This window comes from Nycticebus coucang, chromosome 4, assembly GCF_027406575.1.
Source record: "Nycticebus coucang isolate mNycCou1 chromosome 4, mNycCou1.pri, whole genome shotgun sequence".
In the NCBI taxonomy this organism is placed as follows: Eukaryota; Metazoa; Chordata; class Mammalia; order Primates; family Lorisidae; genus Nycticebus; species Nycticebus coucang.
In genome coordinates this window covers 40536649-40561961 of record NC_069783.1, presented here as the reverse complement: position 1 = coordinate 40561961, position 25313 = coordinate 40536649, and the positions used below count along the sequence as shown (strand labels likewise).

General features: G+C 43.1%; 1 protein-coding gene across 6 annotated transcripts in view; it reads right to left on the bottom strand.

Moving 5' to 3' along the window:
• Nucleotides 1–25313, bottom strand: part of EML4 (EMAP like 4) — a 259337-nt gene that overhangs the window by 188395 nt on the left and 45629 nt on the right. The gene's annotated exons all lie outside the window — the stretch shown is intronic.

Below are 25313 nucleotides of genomic sequence, written 5' to 3'. Positions count from 1 at the left end.
AAAAGAAAAAAGAATAACTATATATATATGTAAGCCCTAGATTAGATATTTAGCTAGAGCCAGAATACCTGCTTGTAAGGGTAAACTTGAGAAAGTTGGAGAGAAATTTTTCCCTCAGTCATATTGCCAAAGGGTGTATTGTTTCATCTTGCAGTCAAAGTAGAATGTAGAATTAAGAATAAGTTCCCTGTGAGCGAAGCTAGGGAGTTCTCTTTGTAAGGAATGTTGATGTTTCTCCACAGCCAAAACTGCTAAAGAAAGACTGTTGTGTAAATAATTAAAAGCAGTTCTTTTGACATGGAGATTGAGACATATTTTCTTTGTGAAACTCCTTGGTAACTAGGCAGATGCCTTCCTGGGTCTACCATGTTCAGCCTCTTTAAATGAGCACAGCTCACCCCCCAGATGTGCAAGTAAACCCATGATATGATGAAATGCATATCCATATAATTTCAGAGTGGGAGGTAATTATGGAGTTCTTCTGGGTATGATTTTTCTAGAGAACAATTTATTAATCTATATCAAAAGTCTCAAAACTGTTCATGCCATTTGCCATAGAAAATATACTTCTGGGGTGGTGCCTGTGGCTCAAAGAGTAGGGCACCAGCCCCATATACTGGAGGTGGTGGGTTCAAACCAGGCCCCAGCCAAAAACTGTAACAACAACAATAATTAAAAAAGGAAAGAAAGAAAGAAAATATACTTCTAAGAACTGGTAAATTGTTTCTTTAATATACAAAGAAGGATATGTAAGAATGTTCACTGTAAAACAGTGTATAAAGTGAAAAACTGGGATAAAAACTATCTCTATACTAAAAACCCAACGTTGATATATAATCTACAAACACACACAAGGGGTAGGGAGGAGAGAGAGATTCTTCAGGTTTCTCTGCCTTACTGAATCACCTTTCATATACTGTAACTCTACATCTTACGTGACCACAAACAGTCCAGTCCCCTCTCCAGGTATTTCTGAGATTCTCCAGGAAGCGTCTGCATATTTCCCAACCATCTTGCTTACCTGGTCCCCGTGCACTGTGCACTCCAGCCTCTGTCCCCAGTCACCTCTGGCCATTTCAGACTGGCTTTTCCAGCTGTCATTGTCTATCATCTGCCTCAACATGAAGTGTGAAAACCTTTCTGTTTCCCTAAACACAGCTAACATAGGGCTGCAATTTTAATAAACTTTATAAAGTTTTGAGGGTTATATAAAGGAATTACAGTGCAGAAAAAAACTTAAACGTAAGGATCAGCTATCACTCCTCCTAAATTTCCCCCACAAGTCTCTTTATAGGGACTCCCCATAGCAGGGCCTCTCTTTTGCTGTCAGCCCGCTACGGTGGGCTTGTCTCACGCTTCTGAATGGGGGTCTTCTTTTTTTTTTTTTTTTTTTTTTGTAGAGACAGTCTCACTTTACTGCCCTCAGTAGAGTGCCGTGGCATCACATGGCTCACAGCAACCTCCAGCTCTTGGGCTTACGTGATTCTCTTGCCTCAGCCTCCCAAGTAGCTGGGACTATAGGCACCCGCCAAGGGGTCTTCTTCTATTACTCTTGACCCAAGTTCTAGAAACCTAACTTCTCATTTCTGACTAATGTGTACATTATTGAGCAGGTACACCTGCTGCCTGTAAAAATGGCTCTATGGGTTGTTAAACAGACTCAGGCTGTCAATCTAAAACATTTGCACTTAAGTTACTCCACTGGTTTAGGGTTTCCCAAGAATCATTGGTTGCCACTTCCTTTGGATGCTCAAGTATATGAAGAGTTGTCCCTAAAGACAAAGTCACCTTTCATCCTTAGAACATTCAAGAAAGAATTAAGAAAAAGTTGGAATAAAGTTCAGATACATACTATTAATATAAGAATAGCTGGGGTGGCGCCTGTGGCTCAGCGGGTAGGGCGCCGGTCCCATATGCCGGAGGTGGCGGGTTCAAACCCAGCCCTGGCCAAAAAAAAAAAAAAAAGAATAGCTAACAGTAAATAAGTACTTACTGTGTACCAGGTACTATATTAAGTACTAGATATGCATTAATTTAAGATTTCTGAGAATCCTCTGTGGTAAGTGCTATCCTTAACCACACTGATGGGAAAATTAAGACAGAGAGCAGTTAAAGAATTTGCCTAAACGGGCGGCGCCTGTGGCTCAGTTGGTAAGGCACCGGCCCCATATACCGAGGGTGGCGGGTTCAAGCCTGGCCCTGGCCAAACTGCAACCAGAAAAATAGCCGGGCGTTGTGGCGGGCGCCTGTAGTCCCAGCTACTCGGGAGGCTGAGGCAAGAGAATCGCTTGAGCCCAGAAGTTGGAGGTTGCTGTGAGCTGTGTGAGGCCACGGCACTCTACCGAGGGCCATAAAGTGAGACTCTGTCTCTACCAAAAAAAAAAAAAAAGAATTTGCCTAACATCATAGTACCAGGAAAGTGAGGAAACTAGGCTGTAGCCAGGCCATTGCATTGTGGAGACTTAACTACTCTTACCTACTACACTATACTTTCTTTCAGGATGGGAGGGAGGAAGAAGGTACTAAAAAATGGTGACTTTGATTTTTCTTTTCATACTTTTCAAATTGTCTAAAAGGAACTTTACCTTTAGAATTAGGAACTAGAATGTGTGTGTGTGTTGGGGAGAGAAAAAAAGCCACTCCGTGGGCGGCTCCTGTGGCTCAAGGGGTAGGGCGCAGGTCCCATATGCCGGAGGTGGCGGGTTCAAACCCAGCCCCGGCCAAAAAAAAAAAAAAAAAAAAAGCCACTCCAGGATTTCACACCTTCATCTGCCGAATTCATGTTGAGCCCTCATATTTAACCACTACAGTAGATCTCTTTTCTCTAAGAAATGCTACTCACTTACATGGAAAGGCCCCCAGGAGACTTTGTGCCCTGTGACTTCATGCTTTTTTTTGTTGTTGTTGTTGTTGTTGTTGCAGTTTTTGGCCAGGGCCGGGTTTGAACTCACCACTTCCAGCATATGGGGCTGGTGCCCTATTCCTTGAGCCACAGGCACCACCCTGTTACTTCATACTTTGGCTTCACTTGAGAACCATATGACTCAGTCTGGACCAATAAGATTTTCTTACCCAAGGATTTCAAATTGAGATTGACCCATTCAATCTCTTATGCAGAGGTTACACATGTGCTGGCCAGAGTAGCTTAACTGTTATAACAAATACTCCCCAAATCTCAGTGACTTTTATTTTATTTCTCAGTCATATCACACTTGAGTCAATGGAGGTCAATGAAGGATGGAGTTGGGGGAAATGCTTTACTCTACCTTCTATCAAGTACCTAGAATCTTTCCATCGAGTGGGTTAATTATTTTCTAAGGCTTTTAGTAAAAGGGAGAGGGAGAGACTGGAGGTGTGCACAGGAGGTTTTTGATGCGTCAGCCCTGGAAAAAGTATATTATCAATTCTGCCCACATTCCACTGGCCACAACTCGTCACATGGTTACCGTAACCATCTTCTGTCTACTATGTGCATGGAAAGGCTAAGAAAACTGATTTGTAGAATGATCAATCTAAACAGATGTCCATAGGGAAGCAGAGGTTGGGGGGAGCACTATATGGCTTCTTCAGAGCTTTCTGCTTCATGGCATTCATTTTTTTGTTTTGATATGTATTATTTTTATAATAACAACTTGACTGAGATATAATTCACATGCCATACAGGTGTACACCTTTTAAGGTGTACAATCCAGTGAGTTTTAGTATATTTGGAGTTGTGCATCACCAGTATCTAATCTAGAACATTTTCATCCCCTCTGAAAGAAACTCCAAGCTTGTTAGCAGTCACTTTCCATTCCCCGCTCAGCCCCTGGCAGTCACTAATCTACTTTCTGTCTCTATGGACTTTCCTATTCTGGACATTTCAGATAAATGGAGTCAATCACACAATATGTGGCCCTTTGGCTGAGTGTAGTGGCTCACGCATGTAATCCTAGCACTCTAGGAGGCTGACGCTCATGGATTGCTTGAGCTCAGGAGTTCAAGACCAGCCTGAGCAAGAGCAAGACTCTGTCTCTAAAAATAGCTGGACATTGTGGCAGGCGCCTATAGTCCCAGATACTCTGGAGGCTGAGGCAAAAGGATGGCTTGAGCCCAAATGCCATGGCTACTCTACCAAGGCAAGAAAATGAGACTCTGTCTCAAAAAAAAAAAAAAGAAAGAAAAAAGTATGTGGCCCTTTATGCCTGGCTTCTTTCACTTAACATTAAGTTTTCGAGGTTTATTCATTTTTGAGTATATATCAGAACTTAATTTCTTTAATAGCTTATTGTATGGGCATGCCACACTTTGAATATCTAGTCATTAATTTATGGACATTTGAGTTGTTTCCACTTTTGTCTATTATGAGTAATGCTGCTAGGAACCTTGGTGTACAATGTTTTGTGTGCATATATATTTTCATAGGAGTAGAATTTCTCAGTCATATGGTAACAACTGTATTATTCACAGTTAGTTTGAGGAACTGCCTGTTTCTGGTTTTAAGAATCCTGCTGCCTGTTGGCACCTGTGGCTCAGTGGGTAGGGCATCGGCCCCATATACCAAGGGTGGTGGTTCAAACCCAGCCCTGGCCAAACTGCAACAAAAAAAAATAGCCAAGTGTTGTGGCAGGAGCCTGTAGTCCCAGCTACTTGGGAGGCTGAGGCAAGAGAATTGCCTAAGCCCAGGAGTTGGAGGATGCTGTGAGCTGTGACATTATAGCAGCACTCTACTGAGGGTGACAAAGTGAGACTCTCTCTACAAAAAAAAAAAAGAATCCTGGCTGCCTTTGAATTACTTCATTCATCTTCCATAAGAATATATAAATTCCTTTTTTTCTTCCTCTTTTTATCAACTTGAGTTGGTTTCAGTAACATTATTTGCAAGCTCATGAGCCTTAACAAATTCACCTACTTGTATTACTTCTGGTTTAGACTTTCCTGATTCCTCATTGCTAAACTGAGGAATTTATATTGACTCTTTTTTCCCCCCTCCTATTTAATATGCTTTAGTTTGGCTTTATTTTAGTTGCAATTATCAAGCACTCATTCCAGTCAGCTTACATATAAGAATGTTAAGAAAAATACATGATGGCTCAGTGTCCACAGCACAGTGGTTACAGAGCCAGCCATATACACCAAAGTTGGCAGGTTTGAACCCAGCCCTAAACTGGGCCCAGGCCAGCTAATCAATAACGACAACTGCAGCAAAAAAATAGCCGGGCATTGTGGCAGGTGCCTGTAATCCCAGCTACTTGAGAGGCTGAGGCAAGAGAATTGCTTGAGCCCAAGAGTTTGAGGTTGCTGGGATCTGTGACACCATTGCACTCTACCGAGAACAACATAGTGAGATTCTGTCTCATAAACAAAACAAAACAAAACAAAAAGCACATGATAATGGAAGCTTTCAGAAATCCAAGAACAGAGACCATAACGGACTGCCTCCAGAGACAGTGGTGCTAAAAGCTAGTTCTCAATTTGAGGAGGCTGTACAGACTTTAGGAATTAGAAATTCATGTCTTGGGTGGCACCTGTGGACTCAAAGGGGTAGGGCGCTGGCCCCATATGCCGGAGGTGGTGGGTTCAAACCCAGCCCTGGCCAAAAACTGCAAAAAACAAAAAAAAAAGAAATTCATAAGTCTTCACTATATTTCATCATTAGAGATGTAGTTCAGCCATTCTCCCTTCTGTCCTTCTGTTCACTGGTAACTTCTCTTTTTGCTTTCATGCCACCTCTCTGAGAGAAGGACTCTGATTGACCCAGTGTGTATTTCCATACCTGGCTGTAAGTAATGGGAATCTAACCAATCTATAGATTGGCACCTTTGAAACAGGTGCCCACATCTGGTCAGAGAGCTGTACGGACTCTTGTAGATCACAAGGTACAAAACATGGCTGCTGGGTCTACTTCTTCAGGAGGGCCAGGAGTTAGAGCAGTTTTCACTACATGATACTGGGGAGGAGGGCATGGTGAGTGATTTGTTTGGGGCAATTGAGATTTTAATGAAAAATGGATCACCTCTTTTGCAATAAACCTCTCTTTGTTTTTGTTTCATTTTTTGCAGTTTTTGGCCAGGCCTGGGATTGAACCCGCCACCTCCAATATATGGGGCTGGTGCCCTACTCCTTTGAGCCACAGGTGCCGCCCAAACCTCTCTCTTTGGTCTTAGCAATAGTTCTAGGATATAGATTCCTGGATTCAATCTCCAGCTTTATGTACTGAGATCAAGGGTATGACAAGCCCATTGTCTCATCCCAACATAGTCCACTCTTTGCCGAACTACCTGCTTGGGAGAGGAGTTGGATTAAACATACAGAATGTAGGCAAATCCCTTGTTCCCTGTTCCTGTCAGAGCCTCCCTCCCTTCTTGCTCTGTCTCCTGCCTTATTTTCTAAAATCCAAAGGGCTGGAAACACAGCAAAGGCTCATAGAAAGTTAAGCTTTGGAATGAGTAGAAGATTGACTTCAAGTACTATATATATATATATATTTTTTTTTTTTTTTTTTTTTTTGAGACAGAGTTTCACTATGTCACCCTTGGTAGAGTGCTGTGGCATCACAACTCACAGCAACTTCAAACTCTAGGGCTGAAGCAATTCTCTTGCCTCAGCCTCCCAAGTAGCTGAGACTACAGGTGCCTGCCACAATGCCTGACTATTTTTGTTGTTGTTGCAGTTGTTATTGTTATTTAGCTGGCCCCAGGTGGGTTTGAACCTGCCACCCTTGGTGTATTTGGCCAGCACCTTCACCACTGTGCTACAGGTGCTGAGCCTATATATATATTTGAGACAGAGTCTCACTCTGTTGCCCTGGATAGAGTGCTGTGGCATCATAGCTCATTGCAACCTCAAACTCTTGGGCTCAAGTGAGTCTCTTGCCTCAGCCTCCCCACCCCCACCCTGAGTAGCTTGAACTACAGGCGCCCACCACAACACCTGCCTAATTTTTCTATTTTTAGTAGAGACAGCGTCTTGCTCTTGCTCAGGCTGGTCTTGGACTCCTGAGCTCAAGTAATCCATCCATCTCAGCCTACCAGAATCCTAGGATTACAGGCAAGAACCTGTGCCTGGCCCCCTTAATTTCCTTTTTTTTTTTTCTGAAGAGACAGCATCTTGCTTTGTTGCCCAGGATGGAATGCAATGGCACAATCATACTTCCCTGCAACCTCCAACTCTTTGATTCAAGTGATCCTCCCACCTCAGCCACCTGAGTAGCAGGGACTACAGGTGTTTGCCACCATGCCTGGCTAATTTTTTTTTTTTTTTTTTGTAGAGACAGAGTCTCACTTTATGGCCCTTGGTAGAGTGCCGCTAATTTTTTAATTTTCGTAGAGACAGGTTGCCACATTGTCCAGGCTGATCTCCGACTCCTGGCCTCGAGCAATCTTCCTGCCTCAGCCTCTCAATGTGTTGGGATTACAGAGGTAGGCCACCACATCCAGCAGTACTTATTTTTTATAAGGACATAACCAGAGATAGAAGTTTATTTATAAAAGAAAAATGCAGATTTTAGTATGTTAGAATGAGAAATCATGTTTGAAATTAAAATATTAACTCTTATTGATATAAGAACTTTCTAGAATATTAAATTATTGTATATACATATTTTTTTCCATTAACAAAGCAAAAAAAACAATATTTAAAAACCCATTGAGTTTCATAAAGTCTTCCATTTGGAAAAATATTCTGATTTCTAAAGAGAATAGTTTCATAGTCTGCCTTAATTTTTTTTCTTGTCCATCTGATTTTTAAAAAAAAATATGCTTCCCTGTGGCTAATGCCATTGGAGCATCTGCCAGCTTGTCTGGACATACTCCAGAAGAAATCTGTCACCATATCTTCAAAGAAAAGGGCATTTCATACACTTGTCTACAAGCTAAAGTAGCCTGAGGGTAGGAATGGGGGCAGCAGTAAAGGAAAGAGAATGGAGAATTTCATATTTTACTAGCAAACTTTTGACCAGATCTTCTGAACTTCAGTATTTTAGGAATTTGAGTTGGCCGACCTGATTGTGAAAGACTCATACACAGCAGGAATTAGAAAAAGGAAAGATTATTTGCATGAGTTTTGTACTAAGTAACTATACATACATGCTGTCCCATAACTGGTCACAATGTAAACATACTTGTTTATTTTATGGCTGTCTGCTGCACTGAGTTTGCTCAGTGGGCCAGCAGGGCACAGAGATGCAGAGTTAGAGCCCAGACCCGGGGACTCTGAAAGGAAGGGCTGGATCATCACTGGTGAGCTTTTTCAGTCCTGACTGTTCTCAGGAACAGTCTTTAGGCATGCTCTTGGTAGTTTAAGGGGTTAAGTTGATTTAGCAGTCATGTTGCCCTTGTATATTCCTAAGAATATCCCCAAAGTGCTGAATACTCATCAGTAACATGGACATATAATGTGACACAATATGGCTCAAGGTCCCCACCACCACAGAGTCTCACTGTGTTGCCCTCGGTAGAGTGCCATGGGGTCACAGCTCACAGCAACCTCAAACTCTTGGGCTTAAGCGATTCTCTTGCCTCAGCTTCCTGAGTAGCTGGGACTACAGGTGCCCACCACAACACCTGGCTATTTTTTTTGTTGTTGCAGTTGTCATTGTTGTTTTTTCTTTAGCTGGCCTGCGCTGGGTTCAAACCCACCAACCTTGGTGTATATGGCCACCACCCTACCCACAGAGCTACAGGCGCCTCCAATGGCTCAAGGTTTTAATGACATGCAAGTCACTCATTTTAGAACAGAGAAGAGAGGTTCAGAGTGTAATGATTAAGAACATGGACTCAGGAGTCAGCCCACCTGGATTGGAACCCCAGCCCTTCCCTTCCTAGCCACATGATTGTGGGGAAGTTGCTGCTCTGTGCCTCAGCCCATCTGTAATATAGGTATTAAATAGCCTCACTTTAATAGTTTCAATATAATTATTAAACGAATAAAGATTAGAACATTGGCTGACATGTAGTAAATGATATATGTGTTTGTTAAATAAATAAAATGGAATATGCTGATGACTACCTATTGTCTTTAGAACTCTACATTCTCAGATGAGAAAGGGCATGAATACTAAAAACAACACAAATTAGGGCAAATCTAAATAGACTACAGTATGGTTGTACTATAAAACACTACGTAGCCACTCTTAAAATGAAGTATATTTATATATGCTGCTGTGGAATAATCCCCAAGATATATTATTAAGGAAAAAGGAATGAGGGCTGGGCCTGGTCCTGAATGGGCTCATGCCTGTAATCCTAGCACTCTGGGAGGCTGAGGTGGGTGCGTTGTTTGAGCTCAGGAGTTGGCCACCAGCCTGAGAAGAGCAAGACCCCATCTCTAAAAATAGACTTTATGGCTGGCGCTTGTAGTCCCAGCTACTTGGGAGGTTGAGGTAAGAGAATCACTTGAGCCCAAGAGTTTGAGGTTGTTGTGAGCTATGACACCACGGCACTCTACTGAGGGCAACAAACTGAGACTCTGCCTCAAAAAAAAAAAAAAAAAAATCTTCATTTTGTAGCTAAGGAAATTGAGGAACTTATCACACAGCTTCTAAGGTGGAAAGCTTGGATTTGAACCCATACAATTTGACTGCAAATTTTTGTACTAATAATTACTATTTTGTTTATGTGAACTGAACCAATGGTCTTCACACACTTTCAAATGCTAGACCAGTCTACTACCCATCTTATACCAGGGGGATCACCCTTTAGTCTGGTAGTTAGAAGTGGCTCATACCTCCAATCCTAGCACTCTGGAAGGCTGAGGTAAGAGGATTGCTTGAGGCCAGGAGTTTGAGACCAGCCTGAGCAACAGTGTGACCTCCATCTTTACAAAAATAGAAAAATAAGCTGGGTGTGTTGGCATGCACCTGTAGTCCCAGCTACTCAGGAGGCTGAGGCAGGAGGATCAATTGAGCCTTGGAGTTTGAAGTTGTTGTGAACTATGATGACACCACTGTACTCTAGACTTGGTGACAGAACAAGATGCTGTCTCAAAAAAAATAAATAAAAAGGTACAGGGCTCTGGAATTAGCTACGTGATCTTACATCGGGTTAGAGACCAACCTAAGCAAAAATGAGACCCTGTCTCTACTAAAAAAACTCTACTTATTATTATTATTATTTATTTATTTTTTTTTTTGAGGCAGAGTCTCACTTTCTTGCCCAGGTAGAGTGTCATGATGTCGTAGCTCACAGCAACCCTAAACTCCTGGGCTTAAGTGATTCTCTTCCCTCAGCCTCCCTCATAGGGGACGATAGGCAACTGCCACAATGCCCTGCTATTTTTAGAGACAGTGTCTCATTCTTGCTCAGGCTGGTCTTGAACTCCTGAGTTCAAGCAATCCACCTGCCTTGGCCTCTCAGAGTGCTTACAGGTGTGAACCACGGTGCCCAGCCCTGGGCTAGTTAGTTATTTAACAATTTTTTTTTTTTTTTTTGTAGAGACAGAGTCTCACTTTACGGCCCTCGGTAGAGTGCCGTGGCCTCACACAGCTCACAGCAACCTCCAACTCCTGGGCTTAAGCGATTCTCCTGTCTCAGCCTCCCGAGCAGCTGGGACTACAGGCGCCCACCACAACGCCCGGCTATTTTTTGGTTGCAGTTTGGCCGGGGCCGGGTTTGAACCCGCCACCCTCGGTATATGGGGCCGGCGCCTTACTGACTGAGCCACAGGCGCCGCCCTATTTAACAATTTTGATCTCAAAAAAAAAAAAATTTGATCTCAGCATCCCCAGCTGTAAAAAAATAGAGATAATAATAGTCACTACATCATAAGTTATGAGGATTAAAAATATTTGTATATAAAGTGCCACAGAACTTGGCACACAGCAATAAATAAATAAATGTCAATCACTGCCATTATAATTTTTTTTTTTTTTGAGACAGTCTCTCTCTGTTGCCCCAGGTAGAGTGAAGTGGTATCATCATAGTTCACTGCATCCTCAAACTTCTGGGCTCAAGCAATCCTCCTGCCTTGTCACTACAGGCACCAAATGCCTGGTTAATTTTTTCTTTTTCGTTTTTTTTATACTAGAGACAGGGTCTCATTTTTGCTTAGGATGGTCTGCAACTTCTGAGTTCAAGCAATCCTCCTGCCTTGGCCTCCTACAGTACCAGGATTACTGGTGTGCACCACAGCATCTAGCCACTATCATTATAATGATCAGTGTATTATCTAGGCACCCTGTTCCCACCTTCCATTAAAGTTGGGGTAATTTTTTTCTCTGATCTTTATTTGGAATACAAAGATACATATCTTTGGTCTAGTAATTGTATTGTAAGTAATGTACTTTTTTTTTTTTGGAGACAGAGCCTCAAGCTATCACCCTAGATAGAGTGTTATGGCATCACAGCTCACAGCAACCTCCAACTTCTGGGCTCAAGCAAGTCTCCTGCCTCTGCCTCCCATATAGATGGAACTACAGGTGCCTGCCACAACTCTTGGCTTTTTTTTTTTTTTTTTTTTGGTTGCAGCCATCATTGTTGTTTGGTGGGCCCAGGCTGGATTTGAACCCGCCAGCTCAGGTGTATGTGGCTGGCACCTTAGCTGCTTAAGCCATAGGCGCCGAGCCAGTAACGTACTTTTTGATGGGCTTGTAAAAAGTATGCAAGATAATATGTATAAAGACATTCATTGAAGTGTTTGAGTAACAAATGAGAAACCACTTAAACATCCATAATTAGGAAATTGATTAAATAAATTTAGATACATCCAAATAACATTTGAGGACCTGAAAACTCTCAATAAATAGCAGCCTCCTTCCCTGCTCTGATTCTGAATAAACTGAGAAATCAGACAAAGGAATTAGAGATGAAGGCCAAAATCTCTCTAATAAAGGCTAAGTTGGATGCTGTAGTATGAGCTATCTCATATTAAGTGAGAGAAAAATAGCCTTCTTATCTCTGAAACCCTAAATTGTGCAGATACTCCCTAGTCGTGCCCAATTCTGGGGGTACAAAAGGCCACTCCCCCTAGGCAACTTGATCCCAAGAAGAAAAGGTCAGGATTGAACCTAGCACGTCTAGCTTATTCTCCAAAACTTGTTAATCAGATCAGTCACTTTGCACTTGAGAGGAGGCAGAGGAAATAAAGGAACAGAAAGGGGTCAGGAGTGACATTAACCGAGAACCTTTCACTCAGAAGTCATATTCTCTTCTTTTTTTTGAGACAGAGTCTCACTATGTTGCTCTCGGTAGAGTGCTGTGACGTCACAGCTCACAGCAACCTCCAACTCTTGGGCTGAAGTGATTCTGTTGCCTCAGCTTCCCAAGTAGCTGGGACTACAAGCACCCACCACAATGCCTGGCCATTTTTTGTTGTAGTTGTCATTGTTGTTTAGCTGGCCCCAGGCAGGGTTCAAACCTGCCAGCCTTGGTGTAACGGAGCTGGCGCTATAACCACTGTGCTACGGGTGCCGAGCCAGAAGGCTTACTCTATTTTAACAAAGACTATGCAGACATTAAAAATAGGGAACATATTTGCAATACACATTTGGGAAGATCTCTGAGATTGCATTTTAGGTGAAAACATCACCAGGCAGGATCATAAACAGTAAAATCTCTTTCATGAAAAATCTGTTAGAAGATAAACACAAATATGTAGTAACAAGGAGGCACAAAAATAGTAATTGTGCTTATATTTTGGGGAAGGATTCAGGCGGAAGAGGGAGCTTTTATTTTTCCTTTTATACTTGTTTTTTACTGTTTTACTTTTTTCTCATGTGTATGTATTACTTAAAAAAAATACCATTAAGGGTTATCTGGACTGTGAGATTAGTGATCATTATTATTTGCCTCTTTACATATCTCTGAAAAAAATAAGTTACAATGAATGTTATTTTAAAAAATAAAGACAAGGCAGAAGTTTAAAAAAAGTGCCTTCTCTATCCTCGGGAGTCCTAATGAACTATAATCATAGAGACGCCAGACTAGTCAAAATTGGAAGAAAGAACTATAATCACAGGAAAAGAACTCTCTCCACAACTTGAAGTATCCCAGAAAAAGCAGCAGCGATGATGGCAGGGCTGACTTCAGGAAAAGCAGAGACAGTAGTAGCCCTGGTGGGGCCTGTGGGGACTTGGGTGAGATTGGCCTGTTGATAACATGAAATGACATCAGAAAATGAGAACTGCCACCCAGGACCCAAGTACCCCAAGAAAGGGAGGACAGAGAGTCTAAGGTATAAAATAAACATAATAAACATTTACTCCTTAAATGCTAACATGATTCTGACTCATGGCCCATGGTCCTCAAGGCTTGAGTGGCCTTGGAGAAACTGGGTAATAGTTGCATAATCAAGGTACTATGCCTGGAGAAACATGATGGACGATTGAGCTGACTCCTGCAGCCCCAGGTAATCAAAATGAGGTCAGTGTGACAGAGCCTGCAGCAAGGCAAGATAGCTGCCTCAAATGAGGATATATTTCATCTCTCTTCCTCCTGCCTGCCAAAGCTCTGGCAGGGAACATCATTACAGCAAGGTATATATGTGCCCTAATTATTTGCTACACTCCTCTGTCACTAGTCAAGACCCTAGAAAGAATTCCAAAGAATTGATTTTCATGGGAACAAAATCCAGTAATTCATGTTGCAGTCCTGCCCAAATCACTGAACAGATACTTTAAGACCTAAATTCCTCAAAACAGCTTTGATTTACTACACACCTTACATTCCAGCCAAAGTTTGAAGTGCATGTAGCTGCCTACGTAAGGCCGTTTATCACTGTTCTCTGGTATGAAGTACTCAAGAACAAAGATATTTCTTAAACTTCCTTTGATTCTCATAAAACAAAAAGCATCCATTACATAATAAAGCACAAAGCTCCATGAGTTAAGAAGTCCCTGATGTTTTTCCTGCCTTCAGTCATTTTCTTTGTTTAAAGTCTTCAGAAACAGTGAAGGCTCATGAAGAAAAAATACCTCCAGCATGAAAATGAGTGTGAGAGTTAGTGAGCAGCTAGACTCTCTCATACGTCCATGAGGTTGTAACTTAATCTTGACAACATAGTCTTTCCTGGAAGAGACTTGAGCAGCAATTTATCATTTTATAAAAATTTGTGGTTTAAATTTGAACTATAAACCAAGCAGCTGTATGGGTTTGAGGCACTTTTGAATCTTTTTTAAACCCCGGGAGGCAGGAAGACAGCGTCAAACTTGAGGCCCCAAACTCTTGGGGTTTAACAGAGAGAACACAAAGGACAAGGGTTCTGTACTCTCTTTTCTTAGGAAATGTATGGAATGCACGCCTTTGTTTGTTTTAGACTTGGGAAAAAAAGCAGACTTTGATAGCTGGAGCCATGAGCTGCCCCCTCCTATCTTATGACAGCGGGTTTTCAGGTTACAGGGTCCCCTGGGAAAGAGAAGCTGGAAGCTGAGAGGGGGAAATGGGTGGAGAAAGGGGAAACCAGGGGAAGGGAGGAGCGCCGGAGATAACTCTGCTGACTTCACGGTTTTCCACTGGGGCCTGCCCTGCCTACCTCTGTTGACATCAAAGCTCATTGAGAGTCTCTGTGTGCTGGCTCAGTCAGCCCTGCCTGCTGCCAATGGGAGAAGAAATTGGCAACTAGCCCTATGACAAAACTGCAGGGCAAAATTTCTGAGATTAACTTTTCCTTTAAAAATAAAAAAGATGTTCAGCTCTGTATGGCAGCTCTGGGTGCCCAGTGCTGGAGTTCAAGCGTCTATAGGGGAGAAAGGGTAGCTTTCACACAGGTCTCCAGAAACTTGGGCAGCTTCCCAAGGTGTCTCACTGGTTCTGCCGCAGCCTTGGCTCTCTGTAGGCTGATGGGTGTGGCTTTTGCAATCATGTTGGGGCTCCTGGATTTGGGAAGACTTGGCTTCTCTCTCCCGGCAATGCGGGGCATCAGGGTTTTGCAGGCAGCTGAGCTCCCAAGTCTACTGCCATTCTGTCTCTCCTCAAGGCTCCCCCTGCTGGGATTTACTTGTTTTCATCCTTGTCTCTTTCCTCTGGAGTCCTAGGCCTCTCCCCAGGGAGAAAGCAGAGGAAATAATAGACCATCCTGTCTGCTGTCATTTCTGACCTTCAAATTTGCTTATTAGGTAAAGCCCAGGACAAAAATGGTTGCAGCACCCTTGCTGAGCAAAAACAGTTTCCGTAGATTCCACATGTTAAAGCTAAATTGGACAGCACAGGTTTAAAATGTATACAGATGTCCATGTGTGTGCTGTTTCACAGTTCTCTCTCCCATCAGCCTGGGCAGTATGAGGGTCACCTTAACCATCTTCTCTGGTTCAATGTGAATTTTTATTTTATTTTATTTTATTAATTTATTTTTTTTTTTTGGCCGGGGCTGGGTTTGAACCCACCACCTCCGGCATATGGGACCGGCACCCTATTCACTGAGCCACAGGCGCCACCCATGAATTTTTATTTTTAAATTAGTCTCACTCTGTCACCCTGGGTAGAGTGTTGTGGTGTCATCATAGTACACAGCAACCTCAGTCTCTTGGGCTCAAGAGATCCTCTTGCCTCAGCCTCCAAAGTAACTGGGACTACAGGCCTCTGCCATGACTCCTGGCTAGTTTTTCTGTTTTTAATACAGGTGGTATTGCTCTTGCTCAGGCTGGTCTAGAACTCCTGAGCTCAAGCAATCTGCCCACCTCAGCCTCCTAGCCTCTGACCTTGGCCTCCCAGTGTGCTAGGATTGCAGGTGGTGGGTTCAATGTGAATTTGAAGATAAGCCTGGGCTGGAAGTAAGTTCCTTGGAAATCCAGCTGTAGCAGCAAAATCTAATTACAAAAAGCAGTTTAAAGGTTCTGTAACTGGATGTAGATGGTATTTATAAGCCACAAGATGCCAGCATTTTCTCCTTTTAACTTTACCACTGCTAGTTCTTGGCTGTGTCTTGGGAAGGCTCCTGGGGGAATCTAGCCTAGGCTTTTCTGGAGCATGCATATGTTTAAGGCTGTCTGTAAAGTACTAGGGCTGAAGGGCATATTGAAGAATGCATGATTCTTGTCCTTAAGGGAAATAATAGAAATGTCACATTTTGGATAAGAAATTGATGAATGAGGTAGTCCAAATCCTGTATTTTAAAACCAGGGATTTTAAAATTGGGAAATGAGGGCTTAGAAGAGTTAAGAGACTGGGCACGGTGGCTCATGCCTGTAATCCTAGCACTCTGGGAGGCTGAGGCGGTGGATTGCCTGAGCTTACAGGTTCGAGACCAGCCTGAGACAGAGCGAGACCTCATCTCTAAAAATAGCCAGACGTTATGGTGGGCACCTGTAGTCACTGCTACTTGGGAGGCTGAGACAAGAGAATCGCTTGATTCCAAGAGTTTGAGGTTGCTGTGAGCTATGATGCCATAGCACTTGTGGTGGGGTTGGGGGCAACAAAGAGAGACTGTCTCCAAAATAAAAAATAAAAAAAAAGAGAGAGAGATTTGCCTAAAGTAAGGTTTTTGTTTTGTTTTTTTATAATTTTTTTTATTTTTAATTTTAGCTTGCTTGTTCATTCTTCTTCGTTTGAAGTACTCTTTTTGTTTTTTGTTCATTTTCTTTCTTCTTTTTTTAAATATTCTTCCTCTGGCAATGCTCTGTCCCCTTGCCTCCCCAGTAACTGGGATTACAGATGCCCACCACAACATCTGGCTGTTTTTGATGTTAGTAGAGACGAGATCTTACTCTGGCTCACTGTTGTTCATACTGGTCTCGAACCTCTGAGCTCAGGCAATCCACCCGCCTCGGCCTCCCACAGCACTGGGACTATAGGCGTGAGCCACCACGCCCGGCCCTAAAGTAAGGTTTTAATAGTTAATCCCACAAACAAGAATATTAATACCCAAGTCAGTTTGCAGCAAATGCATCTTTGAGGACCCAAATCCAAATAGGAGTGCTACTCAAAACCAGGCTTACTACAAGAAATGCACTAAAGTTATTTTATGGTTAAGATAGCTGTAATCTTGGCCTTGGTTGTCTAGACTCAAAATGACTGCCAATGCATTTGAAACTGATTCAAAATGCTTTTTGGAGAACTATCTCGATTGAGCTTGCAGGCATTTGTGGGGCCTCTTTCCAAAAAAAATGGACCAGCATACTGTCTGGACTAGGCTCAAGTCAGGCTCTGCCTGCCTGGGAATTTGTCATCTCTGCCTTTGAACATCTGATGGGAAAAGCTCCGGAGTCTTGTTCCTCAATCAACACTACCAAATATCTGCAGTGTTGGCCCGATTCACAGGCTTCATCTTTAGCTCCCACACAGTTGAGGCAATTCATTTTTTAAAGAAACATTAGGGATATATTAAGCTTCTCTTTCCTGAATTCGCTTTCTCAATTGTCCCTTTACTACTATTTATTGGCTAAAATGACCTATGTACTGAGGCAAATGAGGCAGATTTGGTCCATGGCTTCATAGGTCTTTAAGTGCCATGGGTAATCATTGTGTCATTGTATAACCAAGATAGAGATTAAAAAAAAAAAATACAAGATGATAGACAGGTCATAGCCTTCTGTTCCATTAATCCTGCATTCACTCCACCTAACAAAGTAAGGGATTTAACATTCAAGTTCTTCTGTGTTCTCTTGGCTTGCTTCCCAGCTGTGGTCAAATTCTCTACATGTTCATACCTCCTTTTCTGGATTACTTGTGGAATTGCCAAGAGGGCAGAGGCATGAAGAATGCAGGTAGTGAAAGAGAAAAAACATCTGCAAATGACCGACTGAAGCCAGTTGTAGTTAGACAGGGTCAGAGTTCCCAGTTGCAAGCAACAGAAAACAATTCTGATTGATTTAAGCAGAAAAGGAATTTGTTGAAATGCTATTGGTTAACTTATAGGACCACTGGGAAGGCTAGAGAAGTAAGCTTAGATTGCACAGGACCTAGGAACTCAAGATCACAGCCAAGGCAACAGGCACAATTATAGCATAGAGGGTAAGACAAGGATATCACTGCCACCACTGCCCAGTGCGGGAGTGCAGTTTGCACTGCCACCATCTTCAGCCCTGGACACAGGATAACACCATTAGTTCCAGTGCTCAGGGAGCCTGTATATTTTTGTTGCCTTGCAGCCTCCATCTTTATTTATTGGTGCCAGTAATTCTGATTCCATCTGAAGCAGGTATACTTAGTTGGCCAAGTCTTGGGTATGTGCCCATGTCCTGCCTACAAAGGAGACTGGAAAAGAGAGCATTTTGCCGTAGGGGCTCCTTTTTTAGGGCACCAAGATTTATAAAGTCATAAATTTTTAAACATGGCAAGGGAGTTCAAATGCTGAGTAGCCATAAATGACCCTGCCTAAATCCCTTTCCTCTAATCTCATGTGATGGGGATAGCCCAGGTCAACATTGCTAGCTGCCCAGAGAAGTAGAAATGAGTTCAGTATACACATGCCTGCACTAAGTCCAGTATCCACCGACCTGAGAAACAAACCCAACTAGGCAAACAAGGGCAGCACAACCATGCTGACCTCTCCTCAGGGAAGAAGGCAAAGGCTTCTCCCTGGTTGGCCTCCTCTCTCCCACAGAGGTAGTAGGGAGCAGTGGGAAGGTTATTGAAGTCTCCCCAGCCGCACCTAAATTAGCCCTGCCTTATCCAGCTATTTTTTTTCACACCAGTAGCAAGGAAACAGAAACCACTACCATCTAAAAACAAAAGACAAGGCCAGGCCCAGTGGCTCATGCCTGTAATCCTAGTACTCTGAGAGGCCGAGATTGGTGATCTTGGGTGAGCTCAAAGAGTTTGAGACCAGCCTGAGCAAAGCAAGACTCTGTCTCTACTAAAAATAGAAAAAAAAAAAAAAAAGTAGTGGGGCACCGTGGTGAGCGCCTGTAATTCCACCTACCTGGGAGGCTGAGGCAAGAGGATTGCTTGAGCCTAGGAGTTTGAGGATACTTATGACTTGTGATGCCACCACAACACTCTACCCAGGGTGACAGAGTGAGACTGTGTCTCAAAAAAATGCAATGTAAATAAACAGGCCAGGAGTGGTGGCTCATACCTGTAATCCTAGTACTCTGGAAGGCTGAGGTGCGTGGATTACCTGAACTCACAAGTTCGAGACCAGCCTAAGAAAAAAATGAGACCCCATCTCTACTAAAAGTAAAAAAACTGAGGCAAGAGGATTGCTTGAGCCCAAGAGTTGGAGGTTGCTGTGAGCTATGATGCCACAGCACTCTACCCAGGGCGACAGCTTGAGACTCAAAATAAATAAATAAATTAATTAATTAAATAAAATAAAAACAAAAGACAAAAACTTGTGTTAGAGATTTGTACCTTTGGCCTTGACCTCTCATCCCAGACTTGCTGCTTATAATCTATGGGTCCTGAGATATGGTGTGTCATCATGGTCTTTCCTCTGCTGGCCACCAAGCACTAGGGCTGGTACCTGAGATGGGGGTGGGTGGGCAAAAGAGGGACGTGTGTTAATCAGCAACCCACAGCCCTTGGGCCCTAAAGCCCCAGGCCAGTTTCCTCTCACTGATGCTGTCCAGTGGAGATTTTTTATCTGTGGTTTATTGTTTATTTGTTTTAGTGTCCCACCCATTAAGGAAGTTGGTTTTTTTTTCAATAGCCCTGATTAAAACCAAAAGTAGAAATTCTTTTTTGAGTCATCTATTTGTTCCCTGCTTTTGGAAGACAGGCAAATTAACCCCAATGCATAGCACTCATTAAAGGGTAATTCACGGAGTCAGGCAGTCCTTCAAGTCATTCTTAGGTCCCCCATTCAGAGTGTGTCCTCAGTGTCAAACTGTTTTCCTTTATTCCTTTCCTGGGAAGCCCTTCTGAGCAGGGTGCATAATTCCGACCGTCTGATTCTAGTTTGAGGGGAGGAGGGGAGGATGGCAAGTGGAATCCTGTTCTCTTTCTTTCCTCTATCCCTCACCACAAATGCGGATTTCACCCCACTTTTTCCTTAAGGCAGACAGAGGCTCCTAGGAGAGCCACATTTGAAGCCTTTGTAAAAACTCTGGGCTGTTGAAAACTTCTAAGTGCCCTTTTATGAATAAGATCAGTAGAAACTAATAAATTTAAAAACACACTAGCTTAGCTCCTGATAAAAATGCTTTCAAGGGTCAAGGTTCAATACCATAGTCCCACCTTTCTTAGGGGGTAATCATAAGAAATAATTAGAAAAGGCTTGGCACCTGTAGCTTAGTGGCTAGAGCACCAGATACATACACGGGAGCTGGTGGGTTTGAACCCAGCCCAGGCCTGCCAAACAACAATGACAACTACAACCAAAAAATAGCCGGGTGTTGTGGTGGGTGCCTGTGGTCCCAGCTACTTGGGATGCTGAGGCAAGAGAATCACTTAAGCCCAAGAGTTTGAGGTTGCTGTGAGCTGTGACGCCACAGCACTCTAGCCAGGGCAACATAGTGAGACTCTGTCTCAAAAAATAAAAATAAAAAAAGAAAGAAAGAATTAGAAAAAAAGAACCCACTTTTAAAATTATCTTCTGAAAACTCAATTGAAGACATTGTCCATTTCGTTTCTTAGAGTCCTGACCATTAGGATCTATGTGATAAATTTCACTTAGAATTTGGTATGAGGAAAAAGATTACATTTCCTCATGAGCTGATATTGCTTCCTTTTTTTCAGACATTAGGAGTGACATAACCAATTGTGGTTCCCTTTTTTATTTAACTGTCAGGAAACCCAGACTTTAATTTAGCATCCATTTACACAATTACCTTATCTCTAGTTCCTGGTCTTCTCCTTCCTCTGCCTGGTTTTTCATCTCCCCTTTCATTTTTACTTTAACTGTCTTGTCTCTTTTCACATTTCAGTTACACCAGAGGTCACCCAAAAGTTGATCTCATTTTCTTACAAGGTACTAACTAGCCTGTATTTCCAGACTAGCTGGACACACTAACTCATGGGCTAGCACACGTGGATCTGTTAGCAGAATATGTTCAAGTATTAAACTAGAAGAAAAAGGGTTTTAGGGATTGAGGAGACAGGTCAATGAAAACTAGCAAAGTCAAAGGCTTCCTGTAGAAGATAGTACTTACAATAAGCTTTGAAAGCACTTAGAGTTAGTTTCGGGGGTTCATTTCAATGGGCCAGCTATGTAATTTGCTTTGGACCATAGGAGCCTCTGGGACTTCCATCTGGTTGGCTCTTTCCTTGAGGACAGATTCTGAACCTTTTTGAGAGAGCTGGTGCATTGCTTTCTGGGATCAACTATATGAGGATGATAGTATCAGCAAAATGGGTCTGATTAGTACCTGGGCCCGATCTTGGCATTTTAGATGGGACAGTTCTTCATCAGAACGTGTTCCCTTTTGAGCAAAACAGATGTAAAATAGTACTTTTGAATAACCCAGAGAGCCTTTCCTGTTGTGCCAGATGCTGTCCTGAGAAATGCCCCACCTTACCAAAAAGAGTCCCCTAGAGATAGTCCCATTTTTCTTTATTACTCAGTATTCTAACCTATGCCAGCAGCAGGTTCAGTGCTGCTCACATGCATGGCCTTGCCTGCGTTGGCTAAGGAACAAGTTTCTGATGTCACCGTGGGCACCTCAGCAAAAGCGGCTCAGCTCCCCTCTCCTCTCTGCATGGGCTGTGAGCCCAGGATGTCAGTCCCAGTGCCATCAGCACATGCCTCCCTCCCCTCTGACAAGTAGGTCAACATCAATGTGGCTCCAGCCTCCACCAAGAGAGCTGCTTGCTGCTGGCAGGAAGCTGCTTCTGCAGAATTAAAAACCATCAGAGTTGATCAAAGGAAGTGCAGGGCAGGCTGGCAGGCAGGCCAGATCCTAATCTCTGCTTGCTGGCCTCACACATCACTGCACATGAGTCACCCCGCTGAGCTCAGCGGACATGCTGTTTGGATTAGGCTTTTACAGAGCTTTGCCAAACTCGCCTTTGCTTTCTTGCTGCATAGAGGCAAGGCAGAAAAGGTGGGGATGTGGGTTGTATGTGGTTGCCCAGGTGCCAGAGAGGAGGTGTTCAGCTCCCCAGATACAAGTGACTGTGACTGTGAATCCTCATGCCCCTAGCTCATCTCTTCTGCTCAGCTCAAGAAACAGAGCCCCTAGCAGGCCCACATATCCTCCTTTCCTGCCAGCTCTCCAATTAAGATGTTCTATTACAGGACATGCATCTTGCCTTCTCACAACCATTTGCCTCTCAACAGGCAGGAATTCCTTTTCTCAAAAGCAGGCAACACTTCACCACTCAGGCATCTTGCCTCAAAAGCAGTGGAGTCCAGTGAAAAAGGGAGGGAAGTCAGAAAATAAAACTTCCTAAATTAAGAGCCAACCCATAAAAGCCAGGGTTTCCCCAAGTGCCTGGCCGGTGTGACATCACCATGAATTACTCAATGAAAATGGTGTCAGAGTAGCAGCTCGATTATATGTGGAAAGTTTCCTCAACAACCAGAACTCTGCAGAAAATAAGTAGAGGTAGAAAAATCTGGCCCTGCACTTAGGTCTTTGGGGGCTGCCTCCAGAGGGGCTGATTTCTCTGGGTAGAGAGCAGGGTGGGATTCTCTTCCAAGGAAAGTTTTGGTACTCAGGAGTTACAGCAGATAAAACCCAGTGGTTTGTTTTGCTTCCTTCCCTGGAAGCAATGGTAGGAACAGGATCAAAATCCTTTGTTTCAGATTCTGCCAAGTTTTGCTTCTGTGCATGGTAACTTGGGAAGATGCAGCCCCCACTATTTTATAAGCCAAGGATTCTTGGCTTGTAGTCTCTGCTGGGATTCTCTTTAGAGTATTTTAGACTCCCATTTATTAAAGGCATCTAAATGGTGGTGGCAGTCCTTGACACATTCAAAATAAATATCACCACCGATCCCTACACTACTCTTGACAGTAAACCACACATTGCCAAACTTATCATTGTTAAATTAGCTGTAATTAAAAAGAGGTTTTTTTTCTTGTTTTGTATACAGCTTTTCACTTTTTTCATCATCTATCTGTAATTCTCCCTGAGGTCGAATTTGGTCGTGAACCTGTCTTTTCTCCTCCTTTCAATAGAAATTTCCTTTTCTATTGAATTTATATTAAATGTTCTCCTAGCATTTTCACTTTAAAATAGAAATGGAGGTGGAAGGCAGCACCCTGAACAGCCTTCCAGTTACTAAAGTGCTAAGCGGCAATGAGCTCGATGGTTAGGGTCTGACTACAGGCAGTTCTATGTTTGAGTTCTGGCTGTGCCACCAAATAGCAGTGCACCCTTGGAGCAATTTTCTTAACCCCTCCCAGCCTCAATCTCCTCATCTTTAAAAAGTGGCTAATAACAATTCCAACCTCAGTGATGAGTATTAAATGAACTAATGCAAGTAAAACATTTAGTAAGAGTCTCTGGCACCTAGTAAACACACAATCAATATATTATTCTTTATATTACTGTAATTTCTCTGAAACTCGCATCGTGTAGCTAATGGTTCTACAGCCGGCGAGTCTTCCTTCTGTAATTCCTCAGTTCCCAAAATTAAAGTTTGCTTTCATCAAAAGCTTAATTGGAATGGTCCTAATTTTTTGTTAGGCAAAGATCATAAGAGAGGAGGAGGAGGAAAGGATCCTTTTTAAATGATTAAAAAGAGGTTCATATACTGGGGGGTTCCTTTCTATAACTAAGAGAAGAAAAAAGACGTAATTCTTGAAGGTTTGCTATGGATGGAGAACAGGGAGTGCCAATCCAGTCTTGGGTAGTACTTAAATGTGACTCAGTGTATTGAAAAACACATCCACTCAGCGTGTACTAGTTCTCTGTGTAGCAGCGGTGATGATCATGAGTGAAGGTCTTGCCATCCAGTGATGGGCAGCATTTCTCAGGGAGGGGCTGAGGAAAGTGGACTGGAGCTGCGGGGCGTAACCACAGCAAAGGTATATCTTTTTTTTACTTGGGCAGAATATGTTGCCTTTAGGAAGACCTGCCCTGGTCAGCGTGGATTTAGATTGAGACTGGTTGTCTTTGCTTGTAAACAGACAATAAATATATGTGTGTATGTGACCTAAGAGTCACTCACGGGAGATCAAAAGACCACAGAAAAAATGAGGAGGAATCTTGACCTCACATCAGCAGAGAGACCCTGAAAAGAGTAGGAACTGGAGAAATGAAGCCTACTGTGCATTATGCTGAATCACCTAGGCAAAAGGCATACCAAAAGGCATGGTATCTGAGTAACTCAGACTGGGAGAAATGTGTTGCTGTGGATTATCTGCATTTTATAGGATTCTTCTGTTTGGAGAGAGGGACAAGGGTTGGAGTGAATGCTGTCCAGTGGGGATATCACAAAGGAGGGGCATTAACATGGAAACCCTGGGAGGGCCTGGATTTTTGCCTTCTGTGTTCACTGCTCTATTCCAGCACCTGGAATAATGGTTGTCCTTGTATCAACTCTTGTATTAGTTTTCTCTTCGTGGTTTATCAAATTTCCACAAGCTCAGAGGCTTAAAACCCTTATGTATTCATTGTTTTCCTGATCTGGAGGTAGAAGGCCTACAATCAAGGTTCTGGGAGGGCTGCATTCCTCCTGGAGGCTCTAGGGAAGAATCTGTTTCCTTGTCCCTTCCAGCGGAGGCTGCCTGCATTCCTCAGCCCCTTCCTTTCACCCCTCTGACCTCTGCTTTCATCTTCACATTCTCTCTGACTCTGATCCTCCTGCCTCCCTCTTTCCCTTATAAGGATCCTTGTGATTACATCATGTTTACCCAGATAATCCAGGATAATCTCCCCACCTCAAGGTCCTTAACTTAATCACATCTGCAAAGACCATGTAAGGTAACATAGTCACAGGTTCCAGAATGTGGGCATTCTTGAGGATCACTATTCCACTTACTATACCCCTGAGGCCACCATCAGTGTTTGTCACAGAAAGATGGCAACCCTGAGTTTTAGGACAACCCTGCACAACAGGGAGCCAAGGCCCTGTTTGAGTGTGGAGTTTAGGAGCAGGTGAAAGCAGAGGAATAGGCTCTGCCAATAAGAAACAAGTCACTTTCTGCAAATATACTGGACAAAGGCGATGCTTGGTGACAGAGGCAGAAAGACAAAAGACTGCTATTAGGAATACGGGGCTGTCTAGGCAGCAGTTAGTTACAGTTGTTTTCTAATTTGGGGGTTAAGAATTTGAGACAATTTGTAAAGTGCAGTGCCTGGTGAATGGCAGATGTGCAGTTCACTAAAAGCCATCTATTATTAATATCAGAGGGAGGGAGGCCAGGGAGGTCCCAGGGCCCCCACTGCCTGGGCAGAGAGGCCACACAGCTCTTCATCCCTGACTTTGGGGAAACAGGAAGAAGACCTGTCAGAAGGGAATAAAGTATGAGTCAGGTGTGCAGAGGTAGAGTTTCAAATGCTCTTTATCTTAACTTCTTCCCACACAAGCTAGGAGGAAGCATCTGGCCAGTTTTTAAATGAAACTTGGAACTCA